This window comes from Lissotriton helveticus, chromosome 2_1, assembly GCF_964261635.1.
Source record: "Lissotriton helveticus chromosome 2_1, aLisHel1.1, whole genome shotgun sequence".
NCBI classification, from domain to species: domain Eukaryota; kingdom Metazoa; phylum Chordata; class Amphibia; order Caudata; family Salamandridae; genus Lissotriton; species Lissotriton helveticus.
Genome location: NC_136059.1, coordinates 280,290,302 through 280,311,182, shown reverse-complemented (window position 1 = coordinate 280,311,182; position 20,881 = coordinate 280,290,302). Strand labels below are relative to the sequence as shown.

The 20,881-nt window shown below is 46.3% G+C and overlaps 1 protein-coding gene across 4 annotated transcripts in view; it reads left to right on the top strand.

Annotated features, from left to right (window-relative positions):
* The window catches only part of MBD2 (methyl-CpG binding domain protein 2), a 525,750-nt gene that overhangs the window by 28,334 nt on the left and 476,535 nt on the right, over positions 1-20,881 (top strand). The window lies entirely within an intron of this gene.

Here is a 20,881-nt window from a genome sequence, read left to right as displayed (position 1 = left end):
TGGACCTGGAAGTGCAGGTGTTCAGCGGTGGTAAGGGTGTCGTCGGTGTTGGTCGTGATGCGGATGGTGTCTCTGTGGATGATGGCGATGCCTCCTCCAGTCTGGTTGTCGCGGTCTCTTCGGATGATCTTGTAGCCCTCCGGGATGGCGATGGCGATGTCTGGGGCTGAGGAGGCGTTCATCCAGGTCTCGGTGAGGAAGGCAACGTCAGGGGCGGTGGTGTCGAGGAGGTTCCAGAGTTCTAAGGCGTGTCTGTGGACGGAGCGGGTGTTGAGCAGGATACACTTGAGGTGGTTGCTGCTGGAGTTCGGCTTGGCGGGTGCAGGGAAGGTCCGGATGCAGGTGAACTTGCAGGCGTGGCAGCTGAAGGGTCCGTGGGTGTGCTTCGGGGCGGCTCGGTGACATCCTGGGATGCGGCCGGTGTTGAGTGCGATGAGGTCGGCGGCGCTGTAGGTTCGTCGGGTCGGCTTCCGTCGGTGGGGGCCAGGGGTCCTGGCGCTGGTCGCGGTCCAGTCGCGGACGGGCGCAGACGGGCTTACCTTTGGCGCGCCTTCGGCGCACAATCGGCGCGCCCGCTGCGCGTCAACGCTGCGCGTTCGCGCGGTCGCCATTTAAGGCGAAGTGCGCGGGTGGGCGGGTCAGCTGGGAGGCGGGAGCGGGGAGGGAACACAAGGAAAAAAGGGGCGGGGTCGGAAGTGGTGGCGGGAAGCGGGGGCGGCGAGGGAGGCGGGAAACAGGACAGGGGACGGCGAAACAAGCACAATTTACAGATAAAAACGCTAAACACGGGCAAAAGACTAGGAGAGACAAAAAAACAAGCACAATTTACAGATAAAAACGCTAAACACGGGCAAAAGACTAGGAGAGACAGAAAAACAAGCACAATTTACAGATAAAAACGCTAAACACGGGCAAAAGACTAGGAGAGACAGAAAAACAAGCACAATTTACAGATAAAACGCTAAGCACGGGCAGAGACCAAGAGAAACCAAAACAAGCACAAATGAATGTCAAAACAGGCAGCGAGGCAGGCAGCGAGGCAGGGCACAGCGGAGGGGCACACGCAGCAGCTGGTGGCCGTGCGGCGCGGGGGTATCCCACAAGTGGGTCACACTTACCTGTGTCGCACGGTCGCCATTTAAGGCCAAGTGCGCGGGTGGGCGGGTCAGCTGGGAGGCGGGAGCGGGGAGGGAACACAAGGAAAAAAGGGGCGGGGTCGGAAGTGGTGGCGGGAAGCGGGGGCGGCGAGGGAGGCGGGAAACAGGACAGGGGACGGCGAAACAAGCACAATTTACAGATAAAAACGCTAAACACGGGCAAAAGACTAGGAGAGACAGAAAAACAAGCACAATTTACAGATAAAAACGCTAAACACGGGCAAAAGACTAGGAGAGACAGAAAAACAAGCACAATTTACAGATAAAACGCTAAGCACGGGCAGAGACCAAGAGAAACCAAAACAAGCACAAATGAATGTCAAAACAGGCAGCGAGGCAGGCAGCGAGGCAGGGCACAGCGGAGGGGCACACGCAGCAGCTGGTGGCCGTGCGGCGCGGGGGTGTCCCACAAGTGGGTCACACTTACCTGTGTCGCACGGTCGCCATTTAAGGCCAAGTGCGCGGGTGGGCGGGTCAGCTGGGAGGCGGGAGCGGGGAGGGAACACAAGGAAAAAAGGGGCGGGGTCGGAAGTGGTGGCGGGAAGCGGGGGCGGCGAGGGAGGCGGGAAACAGGACAGGGGACGGCGAAACAAGCACAATTTACAGATAAAAACGCTAAACACGGGCAAAAGACTAGGAGAGACAAAAAAACAAGCACAATTTACAGATAAAAACGCTAAACACGGGCAAAAGACTAGGAGAGACAGAAAAACAAGCACAATTTACAGATAAAACGCTAAGCACGGGCAGAGACCAAGAGAAACCAAAACAAGCACAAATGAATGTCAAAACAGGCAGCGAGGCAGGCAGCGAGGCAGGGCACAGCGGAGGGGCACACGCAGCAGCTGGTGGCCGTGCGGCGCGGGGGTGTCCCCTAATGAGCTTTGTTAGATCTGTATTTACAGGAAGAGTTTCTGTCAAATTGAAATCTCCTCCAAGGATTGTATCTGTCATTTGGTATTTCACATACTCTCTTACTAAGATTAATCCATAACTCTAGAATGTCACCTGTTGGGGCATATTGTACATAGCATTGTTATTTATCATTACATTAGTAATGAACCGCCTTCCATCTTTATTCGGGTAATGTTTTGTTAGCTTAATGCCTGTATTTTTTAGAAATGAGGGTTATCACCCCATTATTTCTTTTTATTCATGGTGGAGCACACTTATTTTTTAGCTCCAATGGTTATGGATGTCTGTTTCGAGCTTCTTAGATACACATTTTGGTCTGTTGTAAGAGGATGATATTACCCTTGAGTTTACAACAGTAATCTATCTTTTATTTTCAACTGGGTGGTTTAGCTCATATGTGTTCATGGATAGTATTTTCAAATATCAATGGGCAGCATAATGATCTATCTGATATGTTCTATTGATTCCACTATGATTGTAGTGGAGTATATTTTGATGAACCAGTTTTTTAGTCTGATACTTGTCATCTCTACTTTTAATGTTGTGTTCTGTATTTGAGTGGTGTGTCATCACAAATGTGTAAGTAGGTCGATGAGCCAAGATAACATTCAAGGGGGGGAAGGGGTGTGTGTGTGTGTGTGTGTGTTTATATATCAAAAGGAAAAAAAAGTAAAATAAAAGTAGAGAATAGTCTCCATACACCACCCCCACCCCAACTTCCATCAGTACGTTGTGGAACAGTAGAGATCCAGAGAGGCCATAACTTAGATACCTCTGTTCAATGTTAGAGGCCATCTGTTGTATTCTGAGAAAATCATATGATAATTTGTATACATTCTAGTTTATATTGCAACTATTATACAAACAATCAGTTAACATAACTTTGGAGAGTACATTTCTATTCATTCTAATATATAGTCGCTATTGTATTCATGATGGGTCATGATTTACATTTTTCGTAGTCTTATTGTAATGTGTTTAACAAGTGATGGGTGTTTATTGCTTCAAAATAGATATGGGTATTCTTAGCAAATTAGGCTAGATGTAATGGTATGGTAGTGAATCATTTGGTAGTGCTACCATTTAACAACTGTGGTTCGCGGTACCATATTTCTGTGTGGTCTTGCATGTTATATAGGTTATGTTTTGTGTGTTGTAGAACTGTGGTATAGTTTGTTGGATTGTCTCGTAATAGTTTCTTATTTTGATGCTGTGTAGCATAGAAGTGTATTTTGGTGCTTACATATGCATTATCATACACCTAGCTTTCCTTTAGAGCAGAGACACACATGCAATTAACACTAGAAAAGGAGAGAAAGTAGTTATAAATTACAGGCACAAATCTGCTTGTGAAATGTTAATGAAGGTCTCCAGTACACTGGATCACAGAATAAGTTGACATTCTCTACATCCATTACCTTCATTCTGGATGGGCTGATAAAGGAGAAGGGTATGCTTTGTCACCCTAAGTTTGTCTCTTGGGTTTAGGAAGTCTTTCCTGTGTGTGATTGGTTCTTTTGCATAGTCTTGAGACATGCCTATCTTCCCTCCAGTCTGTTGTCTTCAGTCTCCTAATTTGTTTTAGGGTCCTTTCTTTATGTAAGTATCTAAGTGGTTTATTTATTTATTTATTTATTTATTTTGAGAGTTTTATATAGCGCGAACAAGATCTTTGCAGATAACAGAGCGCTTTACAAAGGCAGGTGGAGGGCAGGGGAACAAGGGGGCATAGTGGGGAGGTGGCTCAACATGATCATGTACATAGCACCAATATAGTATATAACATAGTACCAATATAACGTATAGTACAGGTATGAGGTAGCAGGCATAGTTGGAGCGTAAGTCATCACCAGGTTCATGTACATAGCACCAATATAGTATATAACATAGTACCCATATAACGTATAGTACAGGTATGAGGTAGCAGGCATAGTTGGAGCGTAAGTCATCACCAGGTTCATGTACATAGCACCAATATAGTATATAACATAGTACCCATATAACGTATAGTACAGGTATGAGGTAGCAGGCAAAAATTGGAGCGTCGGCCATCCACTCGCTGTAAATAGACACGTGCATAGGAATGTATAGGCAATATCATAGCGCCAGACTGGTAATACTGTTCTTAATGTAAAACACGCGAAATTGTTCAAGTGTATTTAGCCATAAGGATACTTTTAACTTCTTTCTTAAAAAGAAGGGAGGAAGAGATGAGTCTTGTTTCAGGAGGAAGTGCGTTCCAGATCCTGGGCGCCATACCAGAGAAGGAGCGTTTGTAGGTTTTTTCCTTCCGGAATCTTCGCGGTTTCAGCAGAAGATTGTTCGTGCTCCTGGTGGTTCTGGACCCACCTGAGATTGTCAACTTCTGAGTGAGGTAGCTGGGTGATTTCAAGTGTATAGCCTTGTGCGTCATGCAGGCAATTTTCAGCTGAATTCTGGCTTCCAGAGGCAGCCAGTTCAAGGCTTTGAGAGATATGCGAATGCTTTTTTGATCCAGTGATGAGTCTTGCTGCCGCATTTAGTGACGCTCTTAGGGGTGCAGTTGTCGTTAGGGGGAGGCCGCAGAGGGCCACGCTGCCATAGTCTATGCGAGGGATGACTAGAGCTTGTACTGCTGTTTGGAAGTCTTTTGCTGGGAGGAAGGGTTTCAGTTTTCTCAAGGTGTTTATTTGGAAGTTCGCCCCCTTAGTAGCCTTGCTGATATGCTGCTGCATGCTGAGGTTTGTGTCTAGTGTTATGCCTAGGGATTTAGCTGAGTCCACGATGGTCGGTTGGACATTGAGTGCTGTTAGGTGCTTAAGCCATGTTTGAGCGGAAGATATTTTCGTGGGAGGTGAGATTAGGAGGAACTCAGTCTTCATAGCATTGAGTTTGAGGTGGTTGTCAGCCAACCAAGATTGGGTGCTTCTGATCGTTGAATTCAGACTCAGGATGTCTTTGGGGGATTGTAACTTGAGATATATTTGAGTGTCATCGGCGTACATGTGAAAGTGTACATTGGATGCTTGTAACAGAGTGGTGAGAGGTTCCATAACTAGGTTGAACAAAGTAGGGGATAAGCAGGATCCTTGAGGGACGCCTAACGATACCGGTACTGGGGAAGACATTAGGTTTTTGCTCTTGAATTTTTGAGACCTGTTGTGAAGAAAGGAAGTGAACCAGCGAAGCACAGTCCCAGATAGGCCCATTCTTGATTTTAGGAGTTCGAGTAAGCTCTCATGTTTCACTGTGTCGAATGCCGAAGAGAGATCAAGGAGGATGAGGAGGCAGGTATTGTTTTGATCTAACATTTGGATGGTGTCGTCGATAATGTGAGTCATAGCGGTTTCAGTACTGTGCCCTGCTCTGAAGCCTGATTGGTGTGGGTTGAGGAGATCAAACTGTTCTATGTGCTTTGTCATTTGCAGTTGGACGCATTTTTCTAGCAGCTTGGCGAGAGTGGGAATGTTGGTAATCGGACGGTAGTTGTTTAGATCGGTGGGGTCGGCTGTTGGTTTCTTCAGTAAAGGTGTAACTTGACCAACTTTGAGGGAGTCCGGGATGGTTCCTTGTTGTAGTGAACTATTGATAATTTTAGTCCAGAGTGGGAGTAGCAGAGGGATGAAGTCTTTTACTGCGTTAGCAGGAAGAGGGTCAGTGAGGTGATTGGATGGTTTTAGAGTGCTGAGTATTCTGCCAATTTCTCCTTCAGAGTAGGTGTCAAAGGATGACCATGTCGCATTGTTTTTTAGTTCAATGGGTGTTATGCAGTTTGGTATTGAGTGCAGGCTTGCGTCATTGCGGAGGTCTCTTTATATTGTCAGTTTTATTGTTGAAGAAAGCTGCGAAATCTTCACAAGAAGGGGTAGTGCTGATAATGTCGACCGCTGGGGGTTGTTCCTTAGATTGAGATCGAATTAGTTCGAACAATTTACTTGGACGGTTTTTGGCTTGGTCTAGCTGGATTCTGAAGAACTCTGACTTTGAGCGTTTTATTTTCCTGAAGTATGCATTTCTCTTTTTCCTAAGAGTTTTGAGATGCAATGTCGAGGGAATTGATCTCCAGGTACGCTCTGCCGATCGCATAGCCCGTCTCTCTTCATTGAGACTCCCGTTGTACCAGGGGTTGGATTTCTTTGTGGATACTCTTTTCAATTGCATTGGAGCGGCCTCATTGATTATTGTGGCCATGGAGTTGAGATAGTGGTCAGTTAGGACCAGCACATCAGAGGTGTCGGTAGGGGGGAGTAGGAGATTGCAGCTGTTGGGGGGTAGAGAGTTTGGATTGAGTTTCCTCATGTCTCTTTTCCAGACTTTGGGCATGGCGTATTGCACCGGGATGAGTTTTACCTTTTCCTTGATGATGAATGTTATAATATGGTGGTCTGACCAGTCACAAGGTTGTATTGAGTCGAGTTGAGTGGTGCCTTCTTTGGAAATGACCAGGTCGAGGGTCGAGCCTTTGTCGTGTGTCGGAGTGTTGCAAATTTGAGTGAGGTCAGATGCGGTAAGGAAACTTTTGAGGCTGTTAACTACTGCGTCACTGCCATCATTCCAATGGAGATTGTAGTCACCCAGGTAAATTTGTGTGTGTAGCCGTCCTGCGTTGATTAATATTGTGTCCATGAGTTGTTGGGAGAAGACGAGGTTGTCCCCCGGGGGGTGGTACATGATGTGTAACGAGCATACAGGTTTATTCTCACTGGTGACATCAAGGCAGAAGTATTCACAGGAGGTAAGAGAAGGGGCGGTGACTTTATTAATAGAGAGGTTGCTCTTGTAAATGCAGGCGATTCCGCCACCTGTCTTGTTGGGCCTGTCAAGTCTAGTGATGTAGTAGTTGGGGGGGACTAGGATGTCCATGATAGGATTGGAGGATTCAGTTAACCATGTTTCAGTTAGTATGGCCAGGTCAAGGTTCCTAGACCGGATGAGGTCAGCGACCTCCATCGAGTGTTTTTGAGCCGACCTACAGTTGAGAAGTGTGCATTTGAGACTGGGGGTGCAGGGGGAGGTGGAGGGTTCCGTAGTGAGCGGGACTTTGGTGAGGTTGTTGGGAACAGAGCCTCTGTTGCTATACGTGGGGTGCCTACTGGGGTTGGAGAGAATCGTAGAGATGGACATGTGCGTGGTGGCTAAGCTCTTTTGGGTTGCCGGGACATATGTGCTGAGTAGGGTTTGTATGTCGCGGTCCGAGAGAGTCTTGATAGCGCGCTGGGGGCGGTTGGCGGTATTGCGAGAGGGGATAGAGGTCCAATGTGAGGGGTGGTTCGGAAGTGTCTTGGTAGTGCGCTTAGGCCTGTTGGAGGTATTGCGAAAGGGGATAGAAATCCCATGTAAGGGGTGCCTAAGATGTGGGGGGGTGTTGTTCATTCGTTGATATGTGGTCGTGCGGGAGGGGTGCGGGAGGAGTAATTCTTTGAGCGAGTGAAGCTCTTCTTTCACTTGGAGGAGGGCGGTCATAATTATATCCAGCGTGACGTTGGGAGTGGGGTTAGGGTTATTGGCAGGGTAATCAGCGACAGGCGGGGTGAGGCAGATGCGGGACGAGTGGAGACTGGTCGTTGTGGGGGGGCAAGTGTAGTGCTGGGGGGTGAGAGTGGGGGGACAGATGTTGAGGGGGGAGTGGGTACCAGGAGTGGAGGGAGGGCTAAGGGTGGGAGGGAGTGACCTGTTGAGGGAAGGGTGGAGACTTGGAGTGGCGGGAGGGGATATGTTAAGGGTGGGGTGTATGTCTGGCCTGGTTTGAGTGTCGGGCATACGGGGGGCGCTGATGAGGGGGGAGTGGAGGCTCGGAGTGTCGGGAGTGCATGGAATGAGGGGGGCGATGTCGAGGGAGGGGTGTATGTCAGTATTTCTTTGGGTGGGGGTGGGGGGGAGATGTTGAGGGAGGGGTGTAGGTCTGGAGTGCGTTGAGTGCAGAGACTGGAAGGGGCGCCGTTGAGTGAGGAGTGCGGGCTAGGGGTGGCGGGTGAGTGGGGAGATGTTGAAGGAGGTGTGTCTGACATGAGTTGTTTGAGTGCAAAGAGTAGGGTGGGGGGTGATGAGGGAGGAGTGGGGGCCAGGAGGGGGGGCGAAGGGAGTGGGGGGTGGCGGGGGAGAGAGGACACGGGTGGGGGAGCTAGGTGCGGCGCGGGTGTGGGGGGTGGCGGGGGTGGGGAGATCGTTGCTCTTGGGTTTTAGGAGTGGATGAGGGGCTTAGTTAGGGCTCTCTGAGCTTTTTCTATCTGGAGTTCTTTTACCAAGGAAATTCCTAGAACATGCCAAATCCATGTTTTTAAGAATAATAGAACAGGATTTTGCCTCCTCTGCCATATTTTCCTAGAGTCCAGAAATTCTTACGTTATCTCTCCTCTTTCCGTTCTCCAAGTCTGCAATGTCTCTTTCCATTGTTGCCTTTTTTTAGCATTAGTGTCATGTTTTTTCTGTTGGACATTGCTCACATCTTCTGCTCTACAAATTCTCTATTCAGTCTCCTCTATTCTGTTGGATAGGCCCTCTGTCGTTTTGAATTTGAGCTTGAGTCTGTTTTTCTTTTGCTTAGGGAGTTTGGGATGGGGGGGGGGGGGGGGATCTGATTTCGTATTTTTTTTTTTTTGCCCGGTTTTCTGTTCCTTGGGTTCCATGCTTTTTCTCTTTCATATCCATCACTGTAGTGGAGGAGGTGTGGCGCCGCGGCCAGGGCGACTGACGCTGGAATCTGGGGACCACGGTTCGATCCCCGGCTCCGGCGGCAGGTTAGCCCAGCACCATGTGACTCTGGGCAATAGCTCGCTTAATCTTCCCGACGGCCCCCAGCGCCTAGAGACCCTTACGGGTGATTGTGCGCTTTACAAATGTGGACTTTACTTTATGTTAATGGACCATAGGGTAAGGAAGATTGGAATAGTTGCTTTTGAATAATTATTTCAAATCATTATTATTACAGTGAGCAGTGTCCCAGTACCTCACTTCATGTAGTAAAAGTTAATTATGCTGTCATCCCTCTTACGGGTCACTTTCTGATGATCAGAGGATGTTTAAGCAGTATACTTTGTTTAGTGTCATGGTTACTGCTGATTTTTGTTTCTTGCAGTTTCTCAGTGATATTAGTAATCCTCATTACACAACCTTTCTTATTTTTGCTTCACCACTGTATCAGCATCAGAAGTTCAACATCTTCGATCTCCTGGGCCAGTTCCTTGTGGGCCATCCTTGCCTCTCCAGATCCACATGGATGATCCCACAGCTCTCGCCGGCAGTCGCAGCAGGATAACGGCAGTATATAATAGCGAATGGGGGTTCCTGCAAAGTGCTTGGAGAGTATAGTCTGCTGACTGACAACAGGGTGGTGATTGAGTACACTATAATTAGGATGACCTCCGCACAGGTGTAAATTAGAATCCAGCAGTTGTGCTTTAATTGGGTGCCGCTGTTAAATCAAAGTACCCCCACCAGTTTTCACTGGCGTTTCCGGCTCCACTGATGGCATGGGGGAGATGGGCTTTTATGTCAGGCAGAGTTATTGTCGGGGCACGAGGTGGCAATGGGAAGAGGTGGGCTGGGAGCAGCAAGCCCAGCACAGGTAAAGATCAAGATTGTGTCACAGGAGTTATGGTATATATCCAGTCAATGTAATGTCAGGCTACAATTGTGGCAATAAAGTGGCTTTGTGTGGGCTTTTTCTTGCTGCAACTTTTCGACCAATGTCTTCTCTCCCTCCAGTCATGCTCTAAGGGTTGTTCTGGCTCTATTGAGAACAAAACACAAACCAATAAAAACATTCAGCTAGTTATGCTTTGTTGTTGGGAGCTGGATGGCTCATTTTGGTTCATTGTATCTACAGTCCAGCCATTTTGTCTCTGCATGTTATGTTTCAAAACTCTGGTTATTTTGCAGCTCTGGACTGGGGATCTTTTGTGTGATCTCTCTGCTTTCAGAAGTAAATGGGTTGTTTTGTTTTAAACAGCACTGCTTTGTTTATGGTATTTCCCATCCCATGCTGTCCGAGTTGAAAGAAGTACTTGGCTTAAGTGGCAACTTAAGCTCAAACCACGCCCAAACACAATGAACTTTGAGTTAATCTCAATCTTATTGGATATAATTGGTGTGATGTAGCATAACCTTGGTGAGATGTAGCATAACCTAGGTGAAGTGAGGTACAGGCCCGGACTGGCCGTAGCGGGCACCGGGCAATCCCCCGGTGCGCCGCACGGGTGGGGGCCGGTTTTGGGCCCCTGGGGGCCTATTTTGTTACAGGGCCGTTTCTGCAAAATCGGCCGAAAACCGGCCCTGGCAAAGAGCTCGGCGGTACCCCCAACCCCCGGAGGGGGGCGGGAGGGGGGCTGGGGCCGGCCGAGCACTTTGCCAGGGACGGTTTTGGTTCCCAGTCCGGCCCTGGTGAGGTATGTTTGGGCTCACTCTTCCCAATTATTGAGACTTGCTGAGACAATCGAAATTCAGTTAACCAAATTCCTCTTAATGACTTGCACACTTGCTGGTATTCCATTCCATCATTTTCAACCCTCTCAAAATCTACTCATCCACTCGCTATGGCGAGTCAGATTTTATCAGGCCAAGCTATTTTTAGGACCTTTTGGCAAGTGAACTTCAGCTGGAAAGGAACATGTGTTATGTTAATTCAGAAAGCGAATTAGCAATAAAGATGCTTAAAAACTTGTTTTTATCTAGACACATATGCTTTCTGTTCAAGGACAGAGATCCCATGTCAGTTTGTCTTTTTACTAATTGTTGCTTATCTTATCCTTGGAAATGGTTTTTACTTTTATTCCCTCTTACTACAGTTAGAGGATTTTGTAAAGTGATCTGTCTGTCAAGCATTGTGAAACAAAAGGCTGTAAGATGTCAGTTTTTTTTCCAAATGCACTACATTTAAACAGCTTGTAAATGAATAGTACAAATATTTCCAAATATATCTGGAATTAATAAAGCACATTTTCCTTGTAATTCAGAAGTGTCATGCAAACAAAGATTTAAATAGGAACAAAACAATCAGAACACTTTACTTGGTGAGGTGTAAATGACAAATATTTGGAGAAACTTGATTTCCAAACATTGTTTGTACACTATAGTTTTATCAGTAAACCCATATGTCAGTGAGAAATTTTGTAGCCAATCCAATGGAAAAAATCTACGGATTGCAAATAACATTGTACTCCTACCCTGCCCGGATGACGATGCTGTTAATGAACTAAGAGGAAAGTCAGAGGTCATGTGTATCCTATATGTGGCTGGATTTGTATTATACATGGAGCTAAAGTTTAGTCTGGTAAATCAAACTTTTTTTTTTTTTTTTACAGCAGACCTTCTGAAGTCACGTATTTGAAGGTGCTCTCATATGTGATAATGAAGAAAATAGAGGCTCAGTGAATTAAAATATTTGCCCAGGTTCACATAATTTGAAACCAGTTTATGGGTCAAGAGTATTAAAATTGGGTCGAGTAGATTATTTGTTACTGCAGTCAAGTAACATTTTTATGGGGGATTTTTAGGCTTGATTTTAGCTTGTTTTCCCTTTGCAGAAGAGGATTCAGCGTACATAAATCAGTTTTGACACCACACCTTAAAGGAGCTTTCCTTTCAAAATTTCTAGGATAGGCCCCCTCTGCAAGTTCTAGAACTAGCCACAGTCTAGTGACTGGGGAGAAAATTCGTTCTGAAGATGCATGTTGTTTGCTATTTTGATTTAGGGGTTCAAGTCTTGTAAAACTGCATTCAACACCCACTAAATCCATGGCTCTGGTCCTCAAAAGCAAAAATGGGCAGGCCTTTGCTTGATTACATTTTGGCAGTGGCAATGTTTTCACCTGTACTCCTTGTTGGCATGCTTCACTTTCCAATAAACAACGGTGTCCTAGAAAAAAAAACCTTCAAGGAAATCGTGTCATCCAAAGAATTAATTTCTATTTGTTTTTGATCTGCCAGCAACTGTTGCCTAAGGTTAATCATATTTTCAGAAAACATTTTCACAGAACAAAGCTTTAGCTTTAAGTTTCAATTTTTGACTTTACACCCTGTTCAGTAGAGATCGTTAACACATATGGTTTTAAAACTGTTATTTTAACTCTTACTGTTTCCTTATATATTTATGAGCTACTACGTATTTTGTGTAATTTCCCATCTAACTCCTTCTGTATATTTACAGCACAAGATCTCAGCATTGCATGATTTAATTGGATGACGCACAAATGTAAAACATGTTGTGGAACCTTGTGTGTAAAACATATAAAAGCCTCAGTTTGGACCCAACCTTGTACAGATCAGTCTTGGCCTTGCTCCAATAGAAACAATCCAGACCCAACTGCCAGGCCAAGTCCTCCATGAACTAGAACATAAGACACCCAAGACTGGTTTCTCCTTGATTGGGGATCGTCAGTCTGGTTTAGCATTGTTCCAGTGGCACAGAGAGAAGGGGACTACACCTCGGCATAACTTTGCCACTTAGGTATGTACATCAAACACACAAAAGTAGATGGGAGGAATGCTTGCAATTTGTCTAAACGCTGGCAATCGCTTGGGGTAGCATTACAACCCATAGTTCCTTTGCCTTGTGTGTCTCTGGTTCAATGTGTCACTGACCAATTGATAGTGGTTGTCTTTGTAGGATGTCCATAAAACAAAACTTTTCCTGCTCATGTGTCTAGTTTTTTCCAGAGATCACCAAAGGTCAAGTCAAAGATTTGGATAATATCCATAAAAGTACAGAACAGTCATCCAAAACACGAAATGCCACAATCTTATAAAAAACTGATAAAAAATGACATAATTGGCCATGATATATATTACAAAAAGTGCAAATAACTGCATAGATGATAATATCAGAAAATTGTAAGGCACACAATAAGGTACACAGCAGTTAAAAACAGTGCGGAATTAATGGCTCTAATATGTGCAAAGAGACAACTACTTGTGCAAAATGAGCAATGTGCAAACTCAGCAAAAAGGTAGTGCAAAACTTTTCAAGCCATGTTCAATGACACTCTTGAGCGGACAGCAGCTTTGAGAAAGCAACTGACTCTAAAAATTATTTCATCAGAGCTTAACGTCGGTAAGTCTCCAAGGGCTAAGTTAAAATCCGTCTGGGCAGTTTTACGAAAATATGGGATTAAAAAATGTTTCGTATATTTTACATAGAAGCCACAAAAAATCATAAAATGTGAAAGGCTTTGTTTCCCGCCAAGGTTACAGGGGCAGTTTAGATTTTCTAAGTTTCTGTTAAAGCCTAATGGGAAGCATAATAGGTTTTTAATGCTCCCATCCCTGAACCGAAAAAGCAGGCTCCTGTTCCATTTACTCATCTTTCTACACAGGTAGCCTTGGGGCAAGTCATGAGGCCTGTCACTTGGCGCCAAGAGGGTTATGTACCTTATACTGGCCGGTTTTACAAGCTCTTTCTTTTCCCTCTCATTGTTATAAAGTTTGTACAGAGCCTTTTTAGGTCTCGCCTAGACGAAAGCAAAGCAAAGCTTTGCTGTCTAGGGCGAGACAACTTATGTTGTTACTTCTGGGGGAATGTGGACAGCAAAGGTCCACGCGCTTTTTCTTGCCGAGATTGTACCTCGTGAGCGCGCACGTCGCCGTGCCTCATATTCCCATGCACAAAGAAAGCCTCACTCACGCATGCGCACATACACAGCCATACACACACGCACCCCCCCTTAAACAGACACACGCGCACACAGACAGACAGACAGACAGACGCACGCAGACACACTCAAACAGACACACGCGCGTACACCCCACCCCCACTCACCCCTCCTCCCCCTCAACACACTCACCGGTTCTGGCGGTGCTCGGCGGGGGTTCTGCCTCTCGGGCGGCGGTAGCGCTTTGCGGGGCTCTCTCACCACATGAGAGCCCCGCCTTCCCCATGCGCCCGGCCGCTCTTCACCCGGTCCCCCATCTCGGGACCGGGACTCAATCAGGAGCCTTCGTGGCTCCTCGGGCAGCTCTCTCTCTCTCGCCGCGATGGGATTGGCCGGCTGCCCAACCGCTTCCGGGTCGTCGGCTTCCGTTATTGTGAAACTTCAAATGAAAGTAAACCTAAATGTGCGGAGGAGGACTTTGTGGCTGGGGTAAGTGTAACCATCAAAACTATCATAAACAAAGTTTCCAATCTGTAGTTATTTTGGAGCCACACAACCTGAACAAAAGACTGCACTGAATATAGTAGCGCTGCCTGTCGGCCCGACCGAATTAGGAGAGATTGATACAAAAACAGGATATTTGCAGTCTGAGGTTTAAAAGGGGCCATGACAAAAATAAGTTTCAGATTTTATATAGTGAAAATATATTTTTTAAGCCTGACTGTCGCACAGAACAGTAGCAGCACAGGCAGTAGCAATTGCAGGCTTCACCGAAGCACTCAGAAGTGGTCCATTATGGGCGGGAGCTCTCCAAGCTTCCACGCTCACAAAACAGGTGAAGCACGGGCAGTGGCACAGCTCGTCTCCTTACATAGAGTGCCCTTTTTTTCACTTTAAAACATGCATAACTGTTTGAGTCCTTCGCTCTCTGCATTGGAACACTACTAACAGATGAAGCACACGCTTCTTGACCCCCACATGCGCACGAGCACAGCACGCAGTGCAGCAGTTCAAGCATCCTTCAGAGAACTGGCAGAGAATAACAAACCAGCACTGGCAAAACTAGTGGGGTATAATGAGCCTATTTGTCATTTATGTGGTGCTGTTATGTTGTCATGTTCGAGCTGTTTCTGTCACGTGCGTCTGTGCTTGTTTCTGCCTTGGTTGTTTGCACGGAGAATGTCTGATCTTTCTATTTTTATAGTGTTTTTCTCTTGTCAATTCGTTCCTTCTGTGCTCGACAGCTTATGTGAAAATGTATTGTGGCTTGATGAAGATGACCAGTATCTGTAGTAGCTATTCTCAAGCGTATGCGGCTGCAGACACCATCCCGACAGTGATTTAACTGTTTCTGCCTTCCTAGTTCAGCTGTGCGCCTATGGAGGATTATACGTAGTCTTCGATCTTTTGGGTTCAATAACTACAGCCGGTGCAGTAAGCCCTTTCGTCATGTTCATTTCCTGCAACTTTCTGAAAGTCAATTCTCCTTTTTCATCACCCATTATCATAGCAAAACTGTTGTTATTCTCATTTTCCCTCACACTTTCACGCCCGTATTTTCATCTTCTCTTCCGACAACCTCTCATGTCCCGTCCCCCCCCCCCCCCCCCTTCATTTTTAGGTCTCACGTTAGTTAGCCAAGACCTTTGGATTAAAAAATAATATATATATATACATATATATATATATCATTGTCATTTACAATGCCAATCGCTTAAACACTCCCAAAGCGAGACCTATTGCATTGAAAATGCTTGTTTTACTAACTTCTTGTGTGTGCAGTCTATTGAATGGGGGGATGTAAATAAATGCCCCTGCTCCACACTTACTAGACTTTTTTCCACCGCCCCAAGCCATGGTATGTGACTGGCCCGCTCACTTTTTAGACAGTCCATAATGATGTCACGGGTCAGTGATGCAGCTGGATTCATCCATATTTTCAACCAAAACAGGGCGGGTCTAGATCTTATAAAATCCTCTGTATGCTTGAGGCCCAATTCTCGGTGGCACACGAAAGTTGGGACAGAAATAACCCCCCCCCCCAAAAATCTTCCTATAGAACCTATTCTCCACCGTCTGTATGTTAGTGGAATTCGTGTAACCCCACACCTCGGCGCCATAGGTTCCTGTGGGTAAGCATTGGGTCTTATAAATTTGTAGCAATGATAAAATAACCTCAGCATGTAGGGGTTGGCGAAGAGAGGTTACAGAGTTTATAGCTTTGCCCAATTTATTTCTCCCCAGGGCAACATGAGGTTGCCATGAGCCAGAATCAGCGAACAGGCCTAGATATGGGAAAGTGCTTGTGCTTTTTAAAACATTATTCCCTGTCAAAATTTGATTAATCTTATGTTTTTTTGGGCCGCAACACATTATGAATGATTTGTTAAAATTTGTGCAAAGACCGAGGTCTGCCATATACGTAACAAACCCTGAAATTAAAATTTGCAGTGCATTGGGTGTGCGGCCCATAAGGACCGCGTCATCCGCGTAAAGGAGGGCGGGAAGTGGTCTACCATTTACTTGCGGGACATCACTTGTTAGTTTACCCACAAAACTGCTTAGTTCATTTATGTACAAAATTTTGTGCCCCGATTTCTCTTTTGTTCCCCTGTTTTTTGATAGATTTAAGGCTAATTAAAATCGGATAATGGTCGCTACAGGGAACATTGACAACCTTGGCCTTTGATAGGAGGTCTCCTAAAAAAGAGGATATGAATACATAGTCTATTGTGGTGGAACTCCCTAGCCCTACATAAGTGGCCACGGGTTCATCAGTCCCAGTAGTATTTGCCTTCTCCATAGCATTAACTAGATCGCGTGAGGCTAAGTGATCAAGCAGTTCTTCTCCTCTTTTACAGCTAGGGGTTCTTGGGTAGATGTGAGCATTGAAATCACCCCCTATACAAATGCTGTCAAAGTTGCCATATTTGTGTCCATCAACAATTTCATCGAAAAAAATCAAATAATCTTGTAAAATTATCGTTGGGATGAGTTGTGAAGTCATTATTATAAAAATTGATTAGGCATAGCTTTATCCTACTAGTGTATGTCAACGCCTGAAAACTCTTATCATTAACAGGTAATATTTCAATTTTAACTCCTGCAATGATCTTGACCCAAGTAGATTGTACCCATCCCGGCCATGGGCCGTCCTAGTGGGGGACTATCTGGTCATAACAGCTATACCCTTCTTGAAGCAGGGGACTGTTGCACCAGGTCTCCTGAAACATCAGGACATCGAAATTAATAACCCACTCTGTCCACTCCTTAATTTGTGTTTTTGCGTTAAGACCAGCAATATTCCAGCTCAGAATTGTCATATCGTCAGTAGGTGTAGGGGTATTGGTGCCCTGGGAAAATGCTGAATGTGTAATTGGTAATACAAATACTCCTGAATCATTAGGCACCATTGCGTTAAGGCAAATTGGCGATTCTGCTACGGAGTCAATTATGTGCGGCTGGTCGTTGGGTGTTGTATCAAGGGGGGGGTAGATGGTAGTGGTCATTCAAAAGTGCTCAACTCAGATAGAGCACTAAATCTATGAAACAGTGGATATGGTGGTGGGGCTTGATTAAATGGTCTCTGGGGGGCCTATAAAAATAGCCCAATGAAAATGGAGTTATAACAGTTGGTGGGCAAGGGTAGATGTTGTTGCTAAGAATGTGTTTGGCTGTACCAGGGAGACGGAAATTAATCACAATGCAATCGCCGTTAATATTCTTAAATAAGGGACCAACCCAACTTACTCGGCGTGCTGACAGGACTTCGTTCGAGATGTCATGGCCTACCCCTTTGTTTGCACAGCCAATCGATACATTTGTTGTTTAACTGGACCCACGATTCTCCTTGAGCGGTGGTGCACCTACTAGGATTAAGACATAAGGGCATGCATCTGGTGGTAAGTGCAAGGCAGGTCCCTGGGATTTTATGGGCCTAGTTATCACAGCAAGCCCCTTGTCGGGGGCAGTGTTAATTGATGTCCCTGATTTAGGGATAGCTGGGGTGGGGACACCCTTTGACATACCGCTAACCATACTTGTGGCACTGGTGGACCCGGCTGCCGTAACCGCGGTGTGCTGTGGTTTCGTGGTAGTTCGGGTTTTCACTACAGTGTTTTTCCTAGGTGCCGCAGTAGGTGTTGGTATGCTACTACTGGGAGTGTTGGGCCCTCCACCCATGTTGACCTTACAGGCAGACTCTAGATCTTTCAATAAACGTTCTCCCCTCATTAGATCAAGACTGATCACCCCCTTCCTTTTTGCGTCTTCTTTTTTTTTTACAAGATTTTCCAACCTATCCAGTCTTTTAAAAATAGTATTAAATCGCTTGATCATTTGACTTTCCATTTGTTTAAAAATAGTGTCCTTAATAGTCTCGATGAGATTCCCATTAGTCTTTGGTTGGTTAATGCTATCGAGTAATGACTCAGTCTGTGTGCAGGCAGAGGTGTGGCCATCATTTGCGGGGATTGTTGGGGATGCAACAAGCACCACGTCGTCATGTAGTATAGACTCGTTTGTGTCAGCGCCACCCCCGATGGTTCTTTGTTCCCTTTGGTCCACATACTCTGTGGGGTTGGCTGGCTCTTGTTACGAGGCGGTTGCTTCCTCTTGTTAACCGTTGGTTTGGAGGCGCCTCTTTTTCTTTTCTCACCTCCAGACTTGTTACTCGGGGTCAGGGGGACAATAACAGTTTGTACACCTGGGTCTGGTAAAGAGTCAATAGTGGTGGTGGAACTACTGCCCCCTGGCGGCAGTTCCAGAGGGTTAGCAGGTAGAGGTAGTTTTGTAACTGTAACCACAGGTGAAAGCGTGAGGACATTGTTGGGGTTTGCTAATGGTGTCTCAGGGTGTGTACTCGCGAGACCCATTGACATTCTCCTCTCGGTGTGCGCAGTTTCGTTTGTTACCATGTTGAAAGCGTTTTCCAACATGCTTTCCAGAGAGGGTGGGAGAACTAAGGATCCCTCAGGTACTTGTGCCGCGTTGTAGATATTTCGTTTCACCATTATGGGGGTTAGTAGTTCGACCTCACCTTTTAAAATGACTAAGGGGGGTGGCCCTCCCGACCACTGATGACCTCTGAGGGCCCGCCCTTTGCCCGGCGCTGCCCGCGCGCGTCCCGCGGCGCGGGGGCTTCCGGTAATTTCAAGCGCCTCCGGGCGCGGGAACAACGGCGTCGGCTTCCGGCTGGAAGCAGTGCAGGCTGGGGAGTGTAGTCTCCCTCCGCACGGCGGCCGCAAGATGTCTGGCTGCGGCGGTGGGACGGAGAACAGCAGAGCCCAAAGAACAGCGGGAGCCAGGTAAGCCCCCTGCCAGGGACAACAGTCAGGGGATTAGTGAAACACCCGTTCCACCGGGGCTTCCGGTAATTTCAAGCGCCTCCGGGCACGGGAACAACGGCGTCGGCTTCCGGCTGGAAGCAGTGCAGGCTGGGGAGTGTAGTCTCCCTCCGCACGGCGGCCGCAAGATGTCTGGCTGCTCCGGCGGGAGGGAGAACAGCAGAGCCCAAAGAACAGCGGGAGCCAGGTAAGCCCCCTGCCAGGGACAACAGTCAGGGGATTAGTGAAACACCCGCTCCACCGGGGCTTCCGGTAATTACAAGCGCCTCCGGGCGCGGGAACAACAGCGTCGGCTTCCGGCTGGAAGCAGTGCAGGCTGGGGAGTGTAGTCTCCCTCCGCACGGCGGTGCACAAGTTACTTAATTTCATAACTGTTCACCATTTGTTGCACTGAAGCTCGTTCCTTAATTTGCCAATAGTTAAATGTCACATCCTCAGCTGGTAGCAGTGTAAGTTCAAATTGTGTCGTATCTTGGTTCGTGATCCCAGGGTAGAGTTATCCATTCGCTGTCTGGGGCCACTGCTGAGGGAGGACTAATTACTATTGCTATATGCCCTCTCTGTGCGACACGGAACACCTGGGTGAACAGTGAAGTGCCTCATTCCTCTGTAGGGTGTATTTCTTGACGTTTTAGTCCCTGCTGTCCAATTTACCCTTCTGCTTTTGGCAAGTGCAGGAACCTCCATCACAATACAAAACAAACATTTTAGCTGCAGGCTCAGGAGAATTATGTTTTGCTTCATCGTTTTCCTCAAAATAATGGTTTTATGCCACCTGCCATATATACTCCACCATCTGCTACATTGTTTGCAGATATCAGCAGAATGTTTCTACTGAAAATGGACCAGAAGTTATTAAACAAAAAAGTGCCTTGCGAAGTGCCGCAGAGAGGCAGCCCTTTTGTGAAGTTGCTGTACTAAGGAGGTGCAACATTTGCCTGGCCACTATTACTGTGTTGTAAAATGCAAAATAATACTGCCACGGAATATATCTTGCCCATTAATTTAGTTAACCCTGCCACATGATTTAGTCCTACATTAATGCAAAATCTTAGTAGCTAATAGAATATTACCACAATACAGCAGCAAAATATAAAACGCAACAGCAGAAGTGTAGGTTCAGAGGGAATGTTTGGGATGTTACACCCCCCTAAAAAATGTATTCTGTATTAAATATTTGTGTACAGCTGCTTTCATTTGGGTATGGTGAGGTACATGTCGGATTTCGCCCTGGATTTTTACATAATCTCTCTCCCTCTCTCTCTCTCCTTTTAAAACTATTGTGTCTTAAGTACCCCTATCAATCTGCCCTCGTGTATTTTCCAGCGCCTCTTAAGATCACCTTCTGCCCTGCTTCTCATATAATGATTAATATGTTATTCCAGTGTGATTATTGTGAAATCTGAAGGTTTCACTCATTCCCCCCCCCCCCCCCCCCCATATTACTGGCCAAGGTACACTCCTGCATGACCGCTTAAAACATAGCCCTACACCTTCAGCACTATTACTCTGCCACACCACGACCACAGTACCTGGTCAAAGGCTTCGTCACAACAACTAAACATTTATATCAACCCAACATATAAAATCTGCATGAACAGCAGTAGCAGAACAGTCAGCACCACAAGTACGGCTTCAACAGTCCCTCGGATACTCGCACTGTAATACACTGAACTAACACATTGTTAAACCGATGCGCTGCAGTGCCAGCACTGTACTGACGTTAGCAACACTACATACAACGCGTGCATCATGATTCTCAGTGAGTGACTTCATGATGTCACATGTTTCTCCTATTCTACTCACACTTTGCTCCAGCATTGCAGTATTGTGTAGTGCTTGTGCACATGTTTTTGCTAGCCACTCAGCTGATGTTGTGTACACTTATTGTTTCTGAAAT